The sequence below is a fragment of the Sceloporus occidentalis genome, unplaced genomic scaffold, assembly GCF_023333645.1.
Source record: "Sceloporus occidentalis isolate IW3139 unplaced genomic scaffold, rSceOcc1.0.p SCAF_53, whole genome shotgun sequence".
NCBI classification, from domain to species: Eukaryota; Metazoa; Chordata; class Lepidosauria; order Squamata; family Phrynosomatidae; genus Sceloporus; species Sceloporus occidentalis.
In genome coordinates, this window is record NW_028317033.1 from 4,639,857 (window position 1) to 4,661,148 (window position 21,292).

Here is a 21,292-nt window from a genome sequence, read left to right on the forward strand (position 1 = left end):
ATTTTCATTTATTAATTATTTAAATAAAATATATTTCCATGATCCGCTGGTCTCCCCACTGCAACAGTTAAATGTCCGCACTCACGGACATTAATTTTGTCGAATTTACAAACTCTTTTTTTCTATTTATTTTGGGTTTTTTTGTATTAAACTGTTAGACGAAAGGATCATGGGAATAAATGCAAATGAGCACACGGCCCCATATGGCTTATATATCTTTGGACAGAATGCTGCCCTCTGTTGGTTTTACATTAAGTAGCATATGTTTGAAATCCAAAGTTATTCTGCTACTCAACGTAAAACCAACAGAGGGCAGCATTCTGTCCGAAGATATATTAGCCATATGTGGCAATGTGTTCATTTTCATTTATTAATTATTTAAATAAAATATATTTCCATGATCCGCTGGTCTCCCCGCTGCAACAGTTAAATGTCCGCACTCGCGGACATTAATTTTGTCGAACTTCCAAACTCTTTTTTTCTATTTATTTAGGGTTTTTTTTGTATTAAACTGTTAGACTATGGCTAATATATCTTTGGACAGAATGCTGCCCTCTGTTGGTTTTACGTCGAGTAGCAGAATAACTTTGGATTTCAAACATATGCTACTTAATGTAAAACCAACAGAGGGCAGCATTCTGTCCAAAGATATATAAGCCATATGGGGCCGTGAGCTCATTTGCATTTATTCCCATGATCCTTTCGTCTAACAGTTTAATACAAAAAAACCCCAAAATAAATAGAAAAAAAGAGTTTGGAAGTTCGACAAAATTAATGTCCGCGAGTGCGGACATTTAACTGTTGCAGCGGGGAGACCAGCGGATCATGGAAATATATTTTATTTAAATAATTAATAAATGAAAATGAACACATTGCCACATATGGCTAATATATCTTCGGACAGAATGCTGCCCTCTGTTGGTTTTACACCGAGTAGCAGAATAACTTTGGATTTCAAGCATATGCTACTTAATTTAAAACCAACAGAGGGCAGCATTGTGTCCGAAGTTATAGTAAGTTATTTATGCTAAGTTAAATGTCCGTACCGGCGACTTTGTTGGTCGCTGGCACTGACATTTAACTGACACAGCGGGGAGACCACTGGTGTCTCTGCTGTGTCAGTTAAATGTCCGTACCGGCGACTTTGTTGGTCGCTGGCACGGACTTTTAACTGTTGCAGCAGGGTCCCAGGTTATTTTTTTTTTTCTGCCTAGCAACTAGTGGTAAGGGGCCGTGCGAGTGAGCCTATTGGTCGCTTGCACAGCCCTTTACCCTACGGATTTCTGCTCCCGTTATCCAACGCAGCATCGCAGGGGTTAACGGGAGCGGAAATCCCGCGATGCTGTGAAGATAAGGTAAGTTAGATGGGGAAGGGACCGGGGAGAATAGTAGACGAAGGCGAAGATTCTTCGTGTGTGAGTCTTCGTCTTCGCCTACGTTTTACCGGCACTGTCTTCTCTTCTTCATGTCTTCGGAACGAACACGAAAACGCACTCTTCGTGTTCGTTTTCATGTTCGCCCGAAGACGAATGCACAAGTCTAGTATTTACTATTGTAAACACTAATGGAATCTTAGAAAAAGTTCTAAAACCTGCCAGCTCACGATCAAAGAAATGTTATAACGGAACATATATTAGTAGATCAACTAGCTAAATTTAACCAGTTTTCAGAACTCAAATAATACTTGTTCTTCATAACTATGACCCAACGTACTGTCATTAGCCTCACTTAAGCATCAATTAGTATTTTTACCAACATTTTAAATAAGCAGAGGAATACTTGCTTTAGGGATGGGGCTTTGCCAACATATTGTATGTGACTGTAGCCTGTCACATTATTGTGAACAGAAGCACTTTATATCTCTCCAGCAATCTCACACACACACATAAGAGTCCTTGGGTTCACTAAAACTGCCTACAATACAGCGTTGCAAATGAATGGGCACATCCAGTGGCAGTAACGGTGCAGGGTGGTAATAAAGCTTTTTAGACAAAGCCTGCCAGCTCTGACCTTTATTTCAGTGTAGGCAACCCGCTTCTTCAGGTACTCCTTATAAAGGAACAGATCATCCCAGCTTTATCTCCCCGGAAAGAAGAAGGCATCCAATACACCAGGACAAAGCAGAGCAACAGAAAGCCGGACCACATATAACTCGATATTGACATGTGGATAGGATTCATGAGACACACTCAGTTCCACTCTGGCAGAAGAGGTATTAAGGTTACTGATAAATGTATTGCCTTCGACCAGAAACCCCAGTTTGTGGTGACTTGAAAACACGTGAGATGTGAATGTTTGCAGGTGGTAAAGGATCCAGGCGATAATTAAGGATAAGACAAATTAGGTGCGTATTGGAATGCACTGGAAAAACTCCATTATTGTTGTCTTCATTTCAAGTTCCTGAACTGCTGGATTCTAGGGGAACGCGCAGCTTCTACACTCCCTTCCTTAGGGGTAGATGATGTCTCTATTTCAGTTTGTTTCTGCAGATATCAATATGCCTAAAGTCATCAAACCTAATGTTGGTGTTGTATTGGTGGCAATACTTGTAAGCAGAGACAAAGATGACAACAAGGACCCGGCCCTCTTCATAGTTACTTTCTTCTGCTGTATAGTCTTTGTAATCTCCTCTGTGATTTCCATCTTAGAAATATTTTGCTCCTGTTTGGTTACTGCTAAATTTCCATGCCATTCATCGTCGCTATGACCTCGTCATAGATTTTTTCCAAAATTGGCTTCCACAGGGATCTTCTTGCACCATGTATTTACAACATACATAATATTTCACATGTGAATTGCATGGGAAGGCACTGGAGATTGTTAAGGAGAGGCAAGGCAATGACCCTCATTCAATCAACTTCTTTCTTGGTAAACCAATTACGACATTTGTCGATATCTTTTTTCAATAACGTACTCACAACACAACATTGACTTCAAGTTAAACTTCTGCAGAGCGTCAAGAGTCTTGTTTTCCCCCTTCACTCCATTTTCCTTTAGTTCCTCCAGCTTTTTATCTAGGAATGCACAGAAATATTGGTGGCCGAAATATACCGGCCGAAAACGGCTTTATCAGCAAAATGCCCCCAAAAATTGCCGAAAATAATCTACCTCCATCATCAAGAAATAGGATCCGGAAGTCTTCCTGAGTACCCCCTGAAGCAAGAAACACGATCCGGAAGTCTTGCGGAGTCTCCCCTGAAGCTGCCTTTAAGCTATAACAGACAAGCTGCACTGAAGTGCGACGTGATGGAGATTCCATGCGACAACATCCGGGGAGGAGCTAACAATAGACACTGACATCTGGATGTACGCAGCGACCTCCACAGACAGTACTGACATAGAAGTTGTTTTTAACATGTAAAAGTCATAGGCTATTGAGAATAGTGGATTCAGCAGCATACCATCCATAGCACACACGCTGCAGAATGAGGAGGTGCTGAGTCAGCGCAGCATATCCGAATTAACAGCAACAGGGTAACTTTTCTCCACTTGCTTATTCCAGATTACAAGATGTGCAAATACAGTTTGGAATGCCACCTAAACGACTGCAGCAAGATGTAGCCACTCGCTGGAACAGCACGTACTACGTGTTGCAAAGTTCAATCAAACAAAAGAGTCTTAGCTGCGTAGATGACGGATCAATGTTTAATGCACATCAGTGAATGGTGATGGAAAATACAGTTTCTATTCTCGCTCCATTTGAACAGTTAACTAAAGAAATAAGTTCAAATAATGCATCTGTTGCTGTTATTCCTTTGATTGCAGCACCAAAGCGTCTGCTAGGAAGAGAGGCGCAAACAGCCCATGGTGTTAAAAACAGCCAAAAAACTCTATTGGAGTTTAACCCTCTTTACTGGATTGCAACACTACTAGATCTGCGAGTTAAAGAACATTATTTTGATTCGGAGAAGAAGCAGCGTGCACGGGAAATGACACAGGCACAGTTTGAGGTGATGAAAGCATCTAGTGAAAGAGACTTAACATGCAGCATAGAGGAAAGTGCGCCAGAGAAATGGTCTCTTACAAGCTTACACTCGCTCACTTTTTTACATGTTTGATGAGATCTTACAGGAAAGCACCCCGATCCACAGCAGTGCCACAACAGGTGCAGCTACACAACAGCTGGAGATTTATCTAGCTGAACTACCTATCGCCAGAAGTGAGAATCCCCCTGACTACTGAACGTGGTTGAAATCCCAACTGGTTGGTTCACATGCATGTGGGAACTGTAGCTTTTGCAAATATCTACCTACTGTAAAAACATTTCGGAATCCCGTGGATGGCAGGAATTATGAAGTCAGACAATTCATAAATTGTAAAAGTAAGGGAATTGTATATGCTGCTAAATGTAGCTGTGATAAATTGTACATAGGGAAAACCATCCAAGAGTTCCGTAGACGTATATCCCAACATCTGGGCACGATTAGGAGGAAAGAAGAAACATCTTTGGCCCGTCATGTTAATTTTTTCCATGGTGGAGATCTAGAGTCTCTGAGGTTTTGGGGTATCTCTCAACTTAAACTTGGTCCACGAAAAGGGAATCTGGATCGATTACTATTAAAAGAGGAAGCCAAGTGGATCTATAGACTCAAAAGTTTGAGTCCTCTAGGTTTAAATGAAGGTTTCTCCTTCTCAGCCTATTTGTAGATTCTAAATAATAGGACTCTGACTTGTAATACTGATTATCTGATAATGATTTACTTATTTTATATGGCGGTATGACCATATTATGGAGACTTACATTGTGATAGGGATATTTGGGAAGGGAATTATTCAATTGTGAAGCGTATAACTATGTACAGTAAATATGCCAGACTGATGTAAATTTGCACTGGTGTTTTTTGAATGTGGTGCCTTGGTGTTTTTTGGTGTCCCCTGTGGGATTTGAACCCTGGACCCCAGTGCTGGGCCACTGTGCTGCCCGGCAATTTGCATTGGTGAACCGTGTGTAATGTGAATAATAAGAATTACAATGGATAGGAGATCTAGTAATAGGAGTGGTTCTGAGTGGAAAGGAACATCTATGATTGGTGAGAATAACTGTCAGTCAATTTCTTTGACTGCTCACCTTTGGGAATTGGAGAGAACCACTGCCCATCATGTATATGGAATTCTATTGGACTATGTGGGTGATGTCATGCTTAGTCACCTTTAAATCAATTGGCTGGATCTGGCAACACATCTAATACATCGGTAACCATTGGATATGATTGTTCCCTCCCCGAATCCGTGATGTCACTAACAAAGGAGATATAAGGCCAAACAGTCTCCATTTTGGAAGCCATTAGCCCAGACCTCTGATGAAGCTCTGAGGAGCGAAACATGTCAGGGGGGCTACTTGTCTGAGTTTTTAATTAGCCTCTGTCACTGGTCATAATTGAATTATTTCTGTTGTTAGGACTGCTGCCATCAACAGTATGTACGACCTAATATTAGTGTTACACAGCTTATGTTACTGTGACGTATACCTTTTATAGTAGGACTGGTGACACTGGTGTTTTTAAAAATCTTTTTTTTTTTATACCTTTTAATAAACATATTAATAAAAGTCATGTTTTAGGGTGGGGTTATAATAAGGGTATTTTTTGATCCCGGGAACGGGATTGGTTTATTTGATTGGGGATAATGTAGGATTTTAGCAATTGGGCAGGTAGTGTAGATTAGGATAATAATGGAGTGCTGTGTGTTCAGCACTGAAAAGGCTTACCACCTTCCTGGCTGAGTCTGCTGACCAAGCCACTCTGACTGCGACAGACCCAATATCAGATGTGTCTAGTTCTGCCTCAGATAATGCGTCAATATCTGACAAGCCACATGAAGATGATGAGGGCCAGGTTCCACCTGCTAAAGCCAGGCGTGGAGAGCCTGAGCCTAAATACATCTGGATGCCCCCAAATATGCTAGACCCAATAATCCCTGCTTTTATTGGGACTCCTGGAATCAGATGTGCCATTGATGCCAGTGAGGCAAATTATTTTCAATTTAATGTTTACCCTGAGTTTTTTGAGATGCTAGCAGCTCAAACAAGCATTTATGCAGCCCAGTGTCAGGCAGCTGACCAAGGAGGCAAAAGCCTTAAATTTTAAAAATTGGGCCCTGACCATTATGATGGGCATTGTAAAAAAACAAAACACTATTTCCCAAAATAATGCCCCGGAACAGGTAGTTTGAGCTCCTAAAATATAAAAATTTTAGTGATAATTCCCAATGCCCCTGTAGAGAGCACCCCCAAAATGACCGGTTATATAAATTGAGGCCCATTATTAATTAGTTTTGTAGTAAATTTCCCGAAATTCATACCCCAGATAAAAATGTTTCTGTAGATGAGTCCCTGGTCCTATTCAAGGGTACACTGCACCTCAAACAGTTATATAAACTTTGCGAGAACAGGATGGGATATACTGTCTGCTTCAGAATCTATGAAGGGAAGGACAGTCACCTTGATCCCCCTGGCTGCCCACAATCTGTGGGTACTAGTGGAAAGATAGTGTGGGACCTGCTGTCCCCCTATTTCACTAAGGGCCACCTCTGGAGGGATAACTATTACACCTGCCCAGAGTTATTTCATTTTTTTATTTTTGGCACAGACCCCAGCATGTGGCACCCGGAAGGGTTTTCCCAAGAATTTGACCTACCCCAAGGTGCTCTGCGCAGTAATGAGCTGTTGGCCCTCAGGTACACTGACAGAAAGGATGTGTATAAACTCTCCACTATACACAACGAGAAGGTGGTACCTGTCAGTGTACGTGGGGAAGGTGCTCAAGCCTCCGTGCATCACTGAATACAACAAGAACATGGGGGGGTGTAGATCTTTTTGACCAGTGTCTGCAGCCGGACCTGGTGCAGCGTAAGACCAAGACCCGGTACAAAAAGGTGGCCATTTACCTCACCCAGGTTGCCATGTACAACACATATGTGTTGTACAAGAAATGTGCCACTGGGAAGATCTACATCTTCCTAGAATTCCAGCTCAAAATCCTGAAGGATATCCTCTTTGAGGAGTCAATCACTAACGTGCAAGATGAGAATGTCCTGTGTCTTACCTGCAGGAATTTTCCATGCACAATCCCCCCCTCCCACACTGGTGCCAAACAGAAGCCTCAGAAAAGATGCAGAGTCTGTTATAAAAGGGGTATTAGGAAGGACTCCAGGTACCACTGCCCTTCCTGCCCCTCTTTGCCAGGAATCTGCATCGATGAGTGTTTCATGATCTACCATACCAAGGTAGATTATTAAATGTATTTTCTTTATATTTCTTTACTTTGCGTTAGGGTGAGCCACAAGGGGAAAAGGGGTATTTAATTGGCACAATTCCATACGTTTTTGCCCTGCAAATTCCCAAAAAAACATAAATAACCATATGCATCACCTATGCATGTGGGGTATTTCTATATATTTTAGGAGAGGTGGCTGTTTAGCGGCGACAATTTAGGCTGGATTTTTCTGCTGTAACACATACCCTGTGCCAAAAATCCTCAGCAACACAGAAGTATTGGTGAAAAATGGCTGACTTTGGCAGTGATTGGAGGCCAAATGGTTGCATGAAAATTCTCCAAATGCTCTTGATTAGATACTTTGGGTTGACTGCTTTACAGAAATATATACTTTTATGGGGGTATTTATAATTAGGGGGTGCTAAAAACATAGGGCAACTAAAGCAAAATGTGGAAATTTCACGTTTGGCATTTATAACGCGCATGGTCCAGTTTGTGCCCTGTAATGTCCAGAAAACCACAAAAAAACTATGCATGTGGGGTATTTCCGTAATCAGGAGAGAGACACATACCCTATACTAAAAATCCTACAAAATACTAGTAAGTGTTGGTGAAAAAAAAGCAGAGGAAATCATTTCTGTGGCCACCTTTGACAGTAATTGGTGGCCCAAATACCCCTGATAGGATAGTCTGGGTTGTCTGCTTTACATAAATATATACTTTTGTGGGTATTTTTGGTTTATTTGTGTAAATTGTTTAAATTGCAGTCCCATCATACCTAATGTAAAAATTCTACGGCTTCGAAAAAAATAATGTACACTTTATAGTACATTGCCTATAAGTGCTGGGAAAGTATGGAAATTCTATATAAATGAGGTATTTCTGAAATCAACCCACCTGAATTGATAAATTTGGATGGAATTCTTTTACCTAATTTTGTTAGGATTCAGAGAGGAAAATATAAAAAAAAATTGTGCTAGTTTTTACTAAATTTCTCATCCTACATTTTCAGCTAATTATCTAACTATGGTAACAAAAGAAAGCTCTCTCTCGCCTCAAAAAAACCAATATATAGTTTACATTCGCAGGAAAAGGGAATAATCGCTGAACCGACATACTGCAAAAATACTTACTTTTAATATAAATTTTAAATCACACTTATAACATGATGCCTAAACAACAATAGTTGTAATGTTATGGGTTATGGTATATTAAATACAGGAATTGTGATGTGGAAGCAAAATTACATGAGGAAGTTATTTAATTTTAAAAAGCAATTGCACCCCCTCCCTGAAACCTGACACCTACACAAAGGTTTATTATTTTGTGGTTCTGTTATCTTTCATATAATATCAGTTTGGAAAATAACATATATAACTGTGTAGAGGGTATAGTGCAGTCTTAAACAAAAGACACTAAAAAAATATCTGTACACACAGTACACATTCTGAACGCCCAGAACTATGTGCACCAGACATGACATCATACATTTATTTAGCACCTTTGACTTGGATGTATACAAAAGAAGAAAAATAGAGCGCTTAACTATGTCCTGTAGTTTCAAGACAAAATAAAGGGAATGTCATTAATTAGGGACTGGTATATCATTTTTATTATTAGCATTTCTTCTAACCTCTACCTCTAAGGTGTTTTTAAGGCAGTTTTTTTGCACTGCAATTTTTTTAGTTTCATTCATGCCACGTTTTTTTCGGCAAAAACTTTTGAGGGCCTTTTTTCGATTCAGAGAAATACTTTTTGAGGTCACTGATATTTTCTGGACTCACTTTTCACCTCAGCCCTCAGTGTTAAAGAAGAGATTGACACTCGGTTTTGCACTGCAGGTCCACCATCAGCAACAGCAGCACTGCACTAATGAAAACACACATCAAGCAGTGTGCTCCAAAAACTGGACCAGTTTGATTAATTGATCCCTCAGAGTGTGGAAGGTACTATGGCAGCAGTAGTAGTATGGCACTGGGAGTGAATTAGAAAAGTATTTATTTTCTCCTCATAGTTAGGAAGGAGATTGAGCTGCAGCAGCAGAGCAGGGCACAGAGCAAGCACTGGCACACAGATTTATATTAGAAAAATAGAACAAAAAATTATCCACGAAAGTAAGGAAGGGCATTAAGGCACAGGACAGGGCACAGAGTAGGCCAGGCACTGGCAAACAGACACATCCAGCCACAAGACTGATCCCCCATATTAGAAAAATAAGAATTGATCCCCCAGAGTAAGGAAGGGCATTGAGGTACAGGGGTAGGGCACAGGCGAGGCCAGGCACTGACAGACACATTTAACTACAAATTAATAATACTTCCCTTGAATTATGTTTAAAAATGAAACCACACAAGATGGCAGGCCAGAACTGAGTGTGGCGTACTGCAGGAAAATAGGCTTTCTCATTTAATCAACAGGGCATGTGTTTTGTTTTAATTCGCTCATTGGGTCTTTGAGCCGTTGTCATTGTGTGGTCTCCCTGATCTGGACACCGTGCTACCACTGCCTTTAAAGATAGAATTGTTATCGCTCCTGATTGCTTGCGTAGAAAATCCCTGGTTAAACTGAACTGATTATGTTAGAAATAGAGCTAATTGGGACAGATTAGGATAACACCAAATATAAGGGTATAAGAAGAGAGAAAGCTACCTCTTACTGGAAGCTCCTTGAAGAAGCTGATACAGCGAAACGTGTAGTGCGCATGTGTGTCCTGAATACTGCTCCATCGGCCACAAGGAAGGTCCTCACAGACTTTGCACAGTGATTCCAGTGTTTCTCTGGACCCCGCAGGAGGCGTTTTTTAAGCCTTAATAAGGGACGTTCACACTATGTGCTTTTCTTTATGTTTTTTTATGTTTAAGTTGGTTGAAAACACCAATTAAGTTAAGGATTTAATTATTAAACTTAAGAATTCAATTCAAGGGAAGTATTATATATTTGTGTGTGCAACCATCAATGTGATTTTATTTACCAATTTATATATCTCTATTTTATCAATTCATATAAGTGTGGTAATACACACCTTCCATTTCTCCTCTTACATTCAGGCACAATAATGATCCCCCCTTCCATATTAGAAAAATTAAGAATTGATCACCTGGAATAAGAACAGTGAAAGAGGAGCAGAAGCAGGGCACTGGGCCTGGGCAGGCAGACACTGGCAGATGATAGGCACATGCAGCCTCTTGGAGCAGGTCTGAATTTCCCCAATATTCATACCTGGAAACTTATGGGCTCCGGCTACCTGGAGCCTACTCTTGCGGGATACAGCCAGGACCCTGTCAATTAAAGAAAAAATGGGCAGGGAGTGGGGCTTGCCAGTACCCTGCTCCCACGGCCCGGAGGATCTGTAGTCCCCAGGTATGGCAATATTACACAAATTAAAAATAATTGAAGGACAGTGGAAGAGGAGGAGCAGCAGCAGTGGTAGAGCACTAGGCAGGAAGGCATTGGCATATGCAGCCCCTTCAAACATGACTGAATTGCCACAATATTAAATATATATATTTTTTTTAATTATCCTAAGGAAGGAGACAGAGCAGCAACACTAGAACCTCGCTCACTTTGAATATTGATTGCTGGAGACCCTAATTTGGGAATATTGACTTTTTAAGAAAATCTGCTACACCGGGTGTTGGGAAATATAGGCTTTGACCATTTCATAGGGAGCTTGGGTGGTATTAGTACCCATCAAAGTATCTAGGGGTGCTGCCCAAAAGGCTCTGGTGAATCTAGTGCTGGGTGACTACATCAGCCATATTTTCCAGGACGCATTTATATTTTTACATATTGCTGACTAGCCCAGATAAACAATAAACTGAACCAGCATCTTCATAAGAGCTGTGAAAATGTGAGCTGATGTTTGTCACCAATGAATTGAAGATAATAATAAAGATTTTGAGTTCACATTTTATGACTTTTATTTGAAAAATCTTTTACTCACCTAAAAAAGCAAGTAAAAAAACTAGCTAAATAGATTCTACTACTTGTCCTGAGTTTAGAAATACCCAATGTTTTTATGTTTTTTTTGCTGTTTTTTGTAAGTTATAGGGCAATAAGTACAAGCAGCGTTTTATGATTTCCAAACCTTTTTTAAAAAATCTGGTCAGTCTGCCTCCATCTCCTCTTTGGAACATCTTTGAAGCCGGTTAACTCAATTTAACCCATTCAAACCATATATTTTTAAAAACTAGACACCCCAGGGTATTTCAAATGCTGTTATTTTAACCCTTTCCATGCAACAGTTATACAACTACACTTTGTCAAACTTTGTAATAGTAATTTGTTTTATTTATTTTTTTCACACAAATTGTACTTTAGTTATAGATATACAGGTTCTGGTATATGTCACTGTCAAACAACACCCCAATGTGTGTTCAGGAACATCTCCTGAGTGCAGTGATACCCGACATGCATGGGTTTGTCGTGTTGTTTGAGATTTAAAATGCCACATTTGGGAAGTGCGCTTTTTTTCTCCATTTTGGTCAGTCTGTACCTATGCCCTATCTTTGAGCTCTGCCACTCCAATTTACCCCATCAGCCATTTTTTTTTATATTAGACACCCCTTGGGTATTTGAAGTGCTTTTATTTTAACTCTTTGTTGAGATTTTTGAGAAATTTTAGCACTTGCTCAAAATAATAAACTTTATTTTTTTATTTTATTTATACTTTTTTTATATTTTTTTTACACATTATGCTGGTACTGGATGGTTCATCTAGTGACATCACTGCATAATTATTTTTAAATGTTAGCACATTTTTTTTTTTATGATTTTTTTAATATTTTACTAATCACATTGTGATTAGAAAGCTAGGCTCCATTGACTTGCATGGTTGAGTGCAGTACCTGTATTCAACCTGCAAGTGGAGCCAGAGTTCTCTAGAGGGTCTGGAGACCATCTAGCGAACTGTTTCATCTTTATTGTTTTTTTTCCCGGGCCGCCGCCATCTTGCTGATGGCGGAGATCACCGGCAGCTGCGGCTGTAACCGCTCTCCGGAGCGGTCACAGCCCATCCAGAGGTAAGTGTTTGGTGTCGCTGGATGCCTCCTGATCGAGGCATTCCAGCGACACCATTTAAGTTTAGGAGGCGATCAACAATGTATGGCGGCTGTTGACGCCCCGGGGAGGGGCCAGACATGGCCCCTGATGCCGATCTCGGCCTTGCTGAATGCCTCGACATCGACATCGAGGCATTACAGTAACGCCGTTTAAGCGAAGAAAGTGATCGTTGATCACTTTCTAAGCTTATTTAATTTTTTGACGGTTCAGGACCGTCAAAGGTCGTTAAGCGACCGTTTTTCCATGACGGTCCTGAACCGGCAAAGGTCGTTAAGGGGTTAAATGCCTAGTTTTGTCACAAATATTTATTTGTGTTTACCAAAATCTCTAGGTTTTGCCCTAAAATAAATGGGGGGGAAACACCTGCTGCAGTATATAAATTATATACATACACAAAAGTAGCACACTACAGCTTCTCCAATCCATCCCAGTATGTTTTCTGCACTAAAATAAACTATTACTTTATTAATTAACTGCCAGAATTGTATATGAGCAATCAGCCTCAATCTCAGCCTCTACTAAGCTGCCATCGTCTCACACCCCAAACTTTACGGCTCTGTAACTGCTAATACTGACAAGCTAAAATGGCGTCAGCACACTCATATATCTAATGCTTGTCCCGTCCCCTTGTATATGCTGATTGGCCAGAGTGAAAAATGTAAGGAAAACTCCCACAGGTTTTTGGACCCATCAATCACAGCCATAACCATTTTTTGGGCTACGTCTGCCTATACTGTACTCTCCTTCATGCAGTTCCTCACACTTTACCTCATCAATGAGCACCAAAATGGCTTGTTATGGCACTTTTGCAATTATTTTTTGCAAGTTTTGTTGGAGATCGCCCTTGTTATTGGAGATTCGTACAAATGCACAAAAAAGGCAATTTTTGTTAAAAAAAAAAAAAAAAAAAAAAAGTGCGTCCAAATCTGAATGCTCAAGTCTCAAAGCTATAGCAAAACTATAAAAATCTGTCTGGTTTCACAGGGGAATATGTGCGCTTGATGCCAGTATTCAGGAGGTTAAGACGCACTATAGGGCGCCCATTCATATAATTAGTCCCACATAAATAGAAAAAGAATGTGGCACCAATACCTCATAAAGTGTAATGTAGATTTCCCTAAACTAAATATTGAGTTACCTTTGTGAAAGATATGGCCCTGATGTTTATTTGCTTAGGGCCCCAACAGTTAGCCACTCAGGTGTAGGTAAAAACCTCAATTACAGGTTGTGAAAAAGGCCATTGTGATAAAAGTGAATATTATTTGCTGTGTTTACAATATTTATTTTTATTACTTATTACATATGTGTGTAAATATTTCTTCATTATCGATCTATAATGAGAGTGGCTTCATGGTGATTAAGGGATTAGCTCCTCCGCCAATGGAATTCCTCCTTCCAACTCCTGTTTCCCTCTTCTCCCTCCGGTTTCCCGCCCTGCTTTCAGCCGCCGTCACCAAAGTAACAAACGTCCCGCCCCCTAACCAAGTTATCGGCACTCTTTCCTAAGACCACCATGCAGAGACTGGCGTCGCATTTTGTTACCAAGGCAGCGAATCTGACGCGGCGTCCGCCGTTACCATGACAACGGAGGAAACTGATCGTGCGGGCCAAAAACTGAGGGCTCAGAGTTGACTTGGAAGGTGTGTAGCGCAGGAGCGATCGCAATGGCCGGAGCAGAAATGAATCTGGAGACCGTGATACAGGTGAGGACTCTTCAGCAAACGATTTTAACGTGTCATGGCCTCTATTATTAAGTACAGTCACGTGATGGATAATGAAAGTACCCTAAAAGTGACGTTATGTATGTGATCTACGAAACACAGTATGGGATGGTCTCCCTCTGTGGTGTTACTTCTATAACAAGTCTGAAAACAAATACCAGTTTAGAACGGATTGATGACATTTTATCTCAAAAGAGATTTAGTGATAATGCTTTGGACACAAAAATCATAGGTAATAATTAATAGCACTGGTCACGAATATTTAATACATAGAAAAGTATACAGGGGAGGGATGGCAGGTGGTACAGCGGGGTAACTGCCTCCTGGGTGCTGTGATTTAGAAACACAGATAGATAAGAACCATTGGGCCCATCTAGTCTGCCCATTTTTACCTGTTTTTTGAATCAGTCCCCTGGTCTTGTCTTAGATTCAGGATAACCATTTGCCTGTTTAAATTCCATGACTGTGTTAACCTCTACCACCTTTGCCGGGAGTCTGTTTCATTTGTTTCATCCACCACCCTCTTATCTACCACATTTTGGGCCACTAACTGGAATCCTTTAATTCTGGATCAACACAAGAGTTTCTAGATTAACAAGGATCCTTTCTGTGCTCCTCTAATGAGACGACTAAGCAGCCACCTTTTGGCCACTATGTTGTATTAAAGGTGTCTGATGAGCTGTGTAAATGGGCCACTTGATAGTGGGAATGGACTGACACTGGTACTTATGCCATGACATACTGTATGTGCTGGATACGTGTGGCGGCATGCTGAGCTTTTTTATGTGCTTTACACCTGTTTGTCTGTTATGGTTCCAATGACTATATTTATATGAAGTGGTCCAAACAACCACATTTTATTACAATAAATTTATTATATATAATAAATTTATATATATATATATATTAAAAGAAAGTACTGTGTATTTACCTGAAAAACATACAAACATGTGGGCACACTAAACATGAAAGACTAAAAATAACAAGCATATGGTAAAAATGGCAAAAAAGCTCTGGGCACTAGAGTGTGGAAAAGCCTGGTTGTGAAAGGGTTAACTAGAGATCAGAGTCTTTTTGGGCTGATCTAGCCATAGTCGCCATGGAAATGACCAAGATACCAGTTCCAAGAACGGATCCCTGCTTTCAGTTAGGGATCAGATCTTTTTTTTTTTCTGCCAACGTCGCGGAGCGGAGACTCGAATATTTCCGGTATACCTGCTTGATTAGTCCGTTATTGTCTGTAGAGTTTGCCTTTTCTGATGTTTATCCGGTTCCTCCTTATGGGAACTTCTAGGATGCTATATGATACACTGTTATAGTGTTATAGCTTTTACCAGTAGATGCATGTATTTACATATTATACCCCTTTTCATAGACGCATGTAAAAGGATTTATTTAATGCCCTTTGCTCTTAGGTTAGAATTAGGAAAGGCACTAGACAAATCCAAGGATCCAGTCAACTCCTGGAGCCTAGCATATTGTACTTTGATCTTTGTGGGTGCATCTTTTCATGGCTACTAAGAAAGTAAACCATTATTTCCTATTTCATTATTTTACAAGGTGTTGTAATCTACAAACACCAGACAAGCCAGAAGGCTTGTTTTTTTCCCTCAGAAATCTCATGGTGCTGCCACAACCACAAGGGATTCTGGGTAGGCAAATGCAATGTATGAATAACATGACATATCCAGGCTTGTGAGATATTGCCGTGCTCTGATTGTGTTGCTGAATACAAATCAAGTGTCTGTACTTGAGCGTATACTGGGAAATACTGCAATATGTAATAAGGGAAAAATGGTTAAATAAAGAATGTTAAAATTACCCTAGTAGGCGCATGCAAACAAGGTCAACAATGATCACATTTTGCCTCTATATACACTTTAGTGTTTAGCAATGCTTCTACTACCCCCTTACTTTTAAGTGGAAGGGTTTTCATCACCTTTACCCACCATAACTTTTGTTATTGGTATTATTTTACAAACAGGCCAAGTATACTTTGCTGCTGGACCAACTGTCTGCAAACCTAATTGACACTGTAACCGTACACCTATTAAGTTGGCATTCTTAGTGACTGGAGTATTTGTATTTTGGTTTGAACTGTTAAGTATTGCTAAATTACATTTGTAGACACAGATAGATACACCACTTACCTTCATCTGTTGGAGGCTCCTACAATTTTTGATCAGTTTGGCAACTGTTTGGCAAGAGCAGCCCAGCAGTTTGTAAAGATCATATATATTTTCATGATGGAATTCGCAGACTAGCCTTCAGCATGTATAGTTAATGTATATTGAGTTTTGAATTGGTATAAGAACAATTGCTTCTGCAGTAAATATACTTCTTACTTTAAAGATGTCCTAAATCATCTACAGTCATTCAGAAAAAGAGTTCACATGGATCATTTTCTTCCATAAAACATAGTGGTTAGTTAAAAGCACACTCAATCCATCATATGCATTATGCATATAATAGCCGTGTGATCCCTTTAAGTGTTTGTGTGGTTCCTCTATGTCTTGTTCCCCACCTCCTACTAGGCTTGAAGGAGATTTGGGTTAGGACAAACTGGAATAAGATAAATTAATAATACTTTGACAATTGGTTGCATTGACATTAGCTGGACCCAAACTTTCTGTAAATGTCACAAATGTCCCACGTGCAATTTCTCATATTTTTGGTGACTGCTCCATATACTCAGCCATGTTGAGTTTATTCACTGAAGTGGGAGTTTGCTGGAGACTGACAACTTCAACTCTCTGACTTCATTGTGCATTTTGAAGGGTCAACTCTGCCAAGCATCTGCTCCACAAAAAGCCGAGCTGGTCCTGCATGATGCATAGTTAAATCAAAAAGGCGACTTTCAAGAAATTTCACTATGCATTATACAAGAGCGACCAATACCTTCTTGTAAGAGAAGTTCACTAGGGGAGACCCCTCATAATTAATATTAAAGCTTTGGAGTTCAAACTTAAACTCTCCTACAGATTCCTAGTGAAAAAACAAGTAACCAGTATCTGCATTGGCGTTATTGATGCCTGGAAAAAATTCTAGCCTTTAAATAAAATCTCTGCAGAATTATAAGTTTACAGTAACATTTTGATATGTTTCCTCTTATCCACAGAAGATTCTCCCATTGGGAGGTACTTTTTTCTATGCCTCAATGATTGTAGACTTCCAGTTGGCTGTAGTAATGTCCAATTTACCACTACCAGTATTCTGCTGAGGACAGTGCGGCTTGTCTGTTCTATGAACATGGTGTGAACAGTACCATAAATGCCGTTATTGTTGTATAATATCAGGGTATGGAGCCTGAGATGAGACACTACATGCTCTGTACTGATAATAGCATTTTATTTCCATTGATTTGTTGAAACCTATTAGTCCAAAATGTTACATTTCACAAGGCTATTTACACAATAAAATAATACATGCCTATATACCTAGGTTTTTAGACTGAAATAACCAAAGCCAGCTGACAAAGGTGTGGGCTATGATCTAATCATTCAGTGTAAAATAGAGACCAAAAAATCATTAACCTCACTTGTTGGTTCTAGTAAACCATATCTGATGGTGAAATAAAACTTCCAACTTAACTAACTGTGGAATTGTCCCTGACCCTAGATGTTTCCTGCAAAGAACCTCCACGTTTCCTTTCCTGCTGCCATCTCCATCTACTTCCAACAGCTGGCAGCCTCTTCTTTTGTGCCCAAGACTTAGGGACGCAGGAATCTGTGACATCACTGGGCCTATTTAGGATTAGTTGGACAGAGGAATGTCATAAATATCCTGGATTTACCACAAAGAGTCACTTCTTCAATTATACATAAAGTAAAAAAGTCCTTGTTTAGCTTACAAAAACCCCAATTCAAGACTGATTTGGACCAAAAGTTACACAGTAGATATATGTATTTTAAAGTGGAATATGTTAGTGTTGATAACTGAGTTGGGGTGGCAGTAAACATTGGAGCCGCTATAAGGCTAGGTTTCCATTTGGGTTTTTTTTGCTAAAAACGCCTATAAAAACGCCAATAGCGCCACCTGGCGTTTTTTTTTTGTGAAAAACGGCTGCAGCCAGATGTTAGCTGTAATTCAATAGGAAATCGCAAAATGCCATTTCCACTTGGCGTTTTTCTGTTTGGCGTTTTTTCAGTCCTCTGGCGTTTTTCTGCTTTTTTGGGCTCTGTGGCAGTTTTTCAAAACTGCAGCATGTTCACACTCTGGCGTTTTTTGCAAGAAATCTTGGCTTTTTTTCTCCAATAGAAGTCTATGGGAGAGAAAAAACGCCATGAAAAAGCCATGTGGGTTTATTGCCTTGGCGTTTTTTATGGCGTTTTTTCCACAGTTACAATGCAGAGGATGGACCCAGTATCTGTGTGTCCTACGAGAAATAGGCTGAAAACAAACAGTTTCACACAAAACAAAGTCCTGGACTGGTTCATATTGAATTTTACACCATTTGGAACAAACATGCCATTACAAACAAACATACGCGACCGGATCCTGCGTGCCAAAAGCAACAGCAAACAATTTGCACCATCATTTGGGGCCAATCTTCCCAGAGGAGCAGACATTCGGAATAAAGCATGCCTTACAAACCACAGAAAAGTGACAAAAGGGTCTACCAAGTAAATGACATCAGGAGAGGGCAGATACTTGCCATTTATCCTAATCCCTTTTAGCTGGGTGAAACTTCTAACTTGTAAAGGCTGGAAAAACTGCCTAAGGTCAAAAAAAGCAATTTCCACAGAAAGGCTAAAACGCCAGAAAAAACTCCAGAAAAAAACGCCAAAACGCAGGAAAATGCAGTGGCAGTTTTCTTGGCGTTTTTCATCAAGAAAAAAAACGCAGGACAAAAACCCAAGTGGAAACCTAGCCTAAGGCTAGGTTTCCACTTGGTTTTTTTTTGCTAAAAACGCCCATAAAAACGCCAATAGCGCCACCTGGCGTTTTTTTAGTGAAAAAACGTTGCAGCCAGATGTTAGCTGTTCTTCAATAGGAAATCGCAGAATGCCATATCCACTTGGCGTTTTTTTGTTTGGCGTTTTTTCAGTCCTCTTTGGCGTTTTTCTGCTTTTTTGGGCTCTGTGGCAGTTTTTCAAAATCGCAGCATGTTGACACTCTGGCGTTTTTTGCAAGGAAATCTTGGCGTTTTTCTCCAATAGAAGTCAATGGGAGAGAAAAAACGCCATGAAAAAGCCATGTGGGTTTTTTGCCTTGGCGTTTTTTATGGCGTTTTTTTCCACAGTTACAATGCAGAGGATGGACCCAGTATCTGTGTGTCCTACGAGAAATAGGCTGGAAACAAACAGTTTCACACAAAAGAAAGTTCATATTGAATTTTACACCATTTGGAACAAACATGCCATTACAAACAAACCAACTGGATCCTGCCTGCCAAAAGCAACCGCAAACAATTTGCACCATCATTTGGGGCCAATCTTCCTAGAGGAGCAGACATTCGGAATAAAGCAGGCCTTACAAACCACAGAAAAGAGACAAAAGGGTCCGCCGGGGTGTTTAAGTAGAACTCTACCAAGTAAATGGCATCAGGAGGGGGCAGATACTTGCCATTTATCCTAATCCCTTTTAGCTGGGTGAAACCTCTAACTTGTAAAGGCTGGAAAAACTGCCTAAGGTCAAAAAAAGCAATTTCCACAGAAAGGCTAAAACGCCAGAAAAAACTCCAGAAAAAAACGCCAAAACGCAGGAAAATGCAGTGGCAGTTTTCTTGGCGTTTTTCATCAAGAAAAAAAACGCAGGACAAAAACCCAAGTGGAAACCTAGCCTAAATCCTTCTGAACTGCATCCTGCACATACTTGCATGTGTCCAGCAGGGGGCGGTAGATTCATTCCATTGATCAACTTTAATTGAACATTTCCAATAGATGTCTCTGTCTGCTCAAAATTCACCAGGGCAGCTGAGGTTTTATTTCATCAATGTGGGGATACAATATGTTGGCCTTGTGGGCACAATTTAGCACTATTAAATATGTGAAGCAAGCAGCCAAGGAAGACAGTAATCAGGAACACCTTTTGCCTCCAAGTTGTATTATAAAATACTGACTTTATTTAGTAGTATGCACTGAACTGTGCAAGGTGCTAATGTTTCCAGCCAATGACTTACAGTATAATAATACAGGATTTGTTGTTATGTAGGCAGATGTGGAAGAATTTGAAGACACTGGCTTTGAAAGAATTTGCAGAGATACCCAGGCCAACAATTGGAAGTTCTAGTTTAGGATTTTTTCCCCAAATATCATAAATGTGTTTGAGGATCACAATGTAAAAATAAAAAAAAATGTCCATTCTAGACAAGAAATCCAGCCTATGATTCATTAACCGCGTCACTCTGTGTGTGAATTCTCTTCCGCTCTTCTTTACGTGAAACCTGTGGGGAAAAAAACATGATTTGACAGTAATTTATTTAATTAAATCTGCTGCAACATCTTCCCCTTATGCCATTGATTTCGTGTCATGGTTGTGTCAGGAGTAAAACCAAGCGGGGACACCAAAGTCTTAAACGGCCCTACAAGCTTTCCGGGTGTAGAAGTAGATCATCTAAACTGGTCCTAATTTGCTGCAAATGTTTTGTAGGTAAATGCATAACGGTTATTACCAAAATTTATTTACTTATAAGTAAATAGATCTCCACAAGGACAAATTAACTTATTTTTCTGTAGATTTACATTCACATTGTTAAGTGTATCCCTGTACAGCTTTTTGATACTTGTACAAACCACACCATTTGAACTCCCAGATTAGAGAATGGAAATTAGGACAATGGGTGATTTGTGCCCCAAAGAGAAAGTCCAGTAGAGGGAGTGCAGGAAGAGGAGATACACTACAAGCTTTTGAATGAGTACCTGTTCAGTGATTGATGGGTTCTTTTGCTGACAAGACTCATCAATTTGACTTCTGGCCTTAAATAACAATGCATTCTCATACAGTGCATGTTTTCTGAAAAGATGGATGCTGGTTGTGTGTTATTTCACAATGTGACATCTTGATAGGTAGGGTATCTGAGTGTCCTAAAGAAGGACATCTAGAAGGTATCTTGAGATGTAGCAATATTTCTCTCTTCTCCATGCTTTCACATTGCCATTCTCCTTCATTTGTCCTCCTCCAGCTTCTCTCTCTTTCTCCATATACTGCCTCCCTTGTTCCTGTGCTGGCACCTGCCCAGACTGTTAAGGAAAAGAAAACTGCCAGATCTTTGAGCTGGGCTTCAGCGCCTGACTGGAAGAGGTGGGGCAGCCTCCTGAGTCAACAACAGCCACCAACAGGTGCGGAAGCAATTCC

General features: G+C 40.1%; 1 pseudogene; it reads left to right on the plus strand.

Moving 5' to 3' along the window:
* The first annotated feature begins 2,461 nt into the window (after positions 1-2,461).
* The window catches only part of LOC149288256 (uncharacterized), a 60,208-nt pseudogene continuing 41,377 nt past the window's right edge, over positions 2,462-21,292 (plus strand).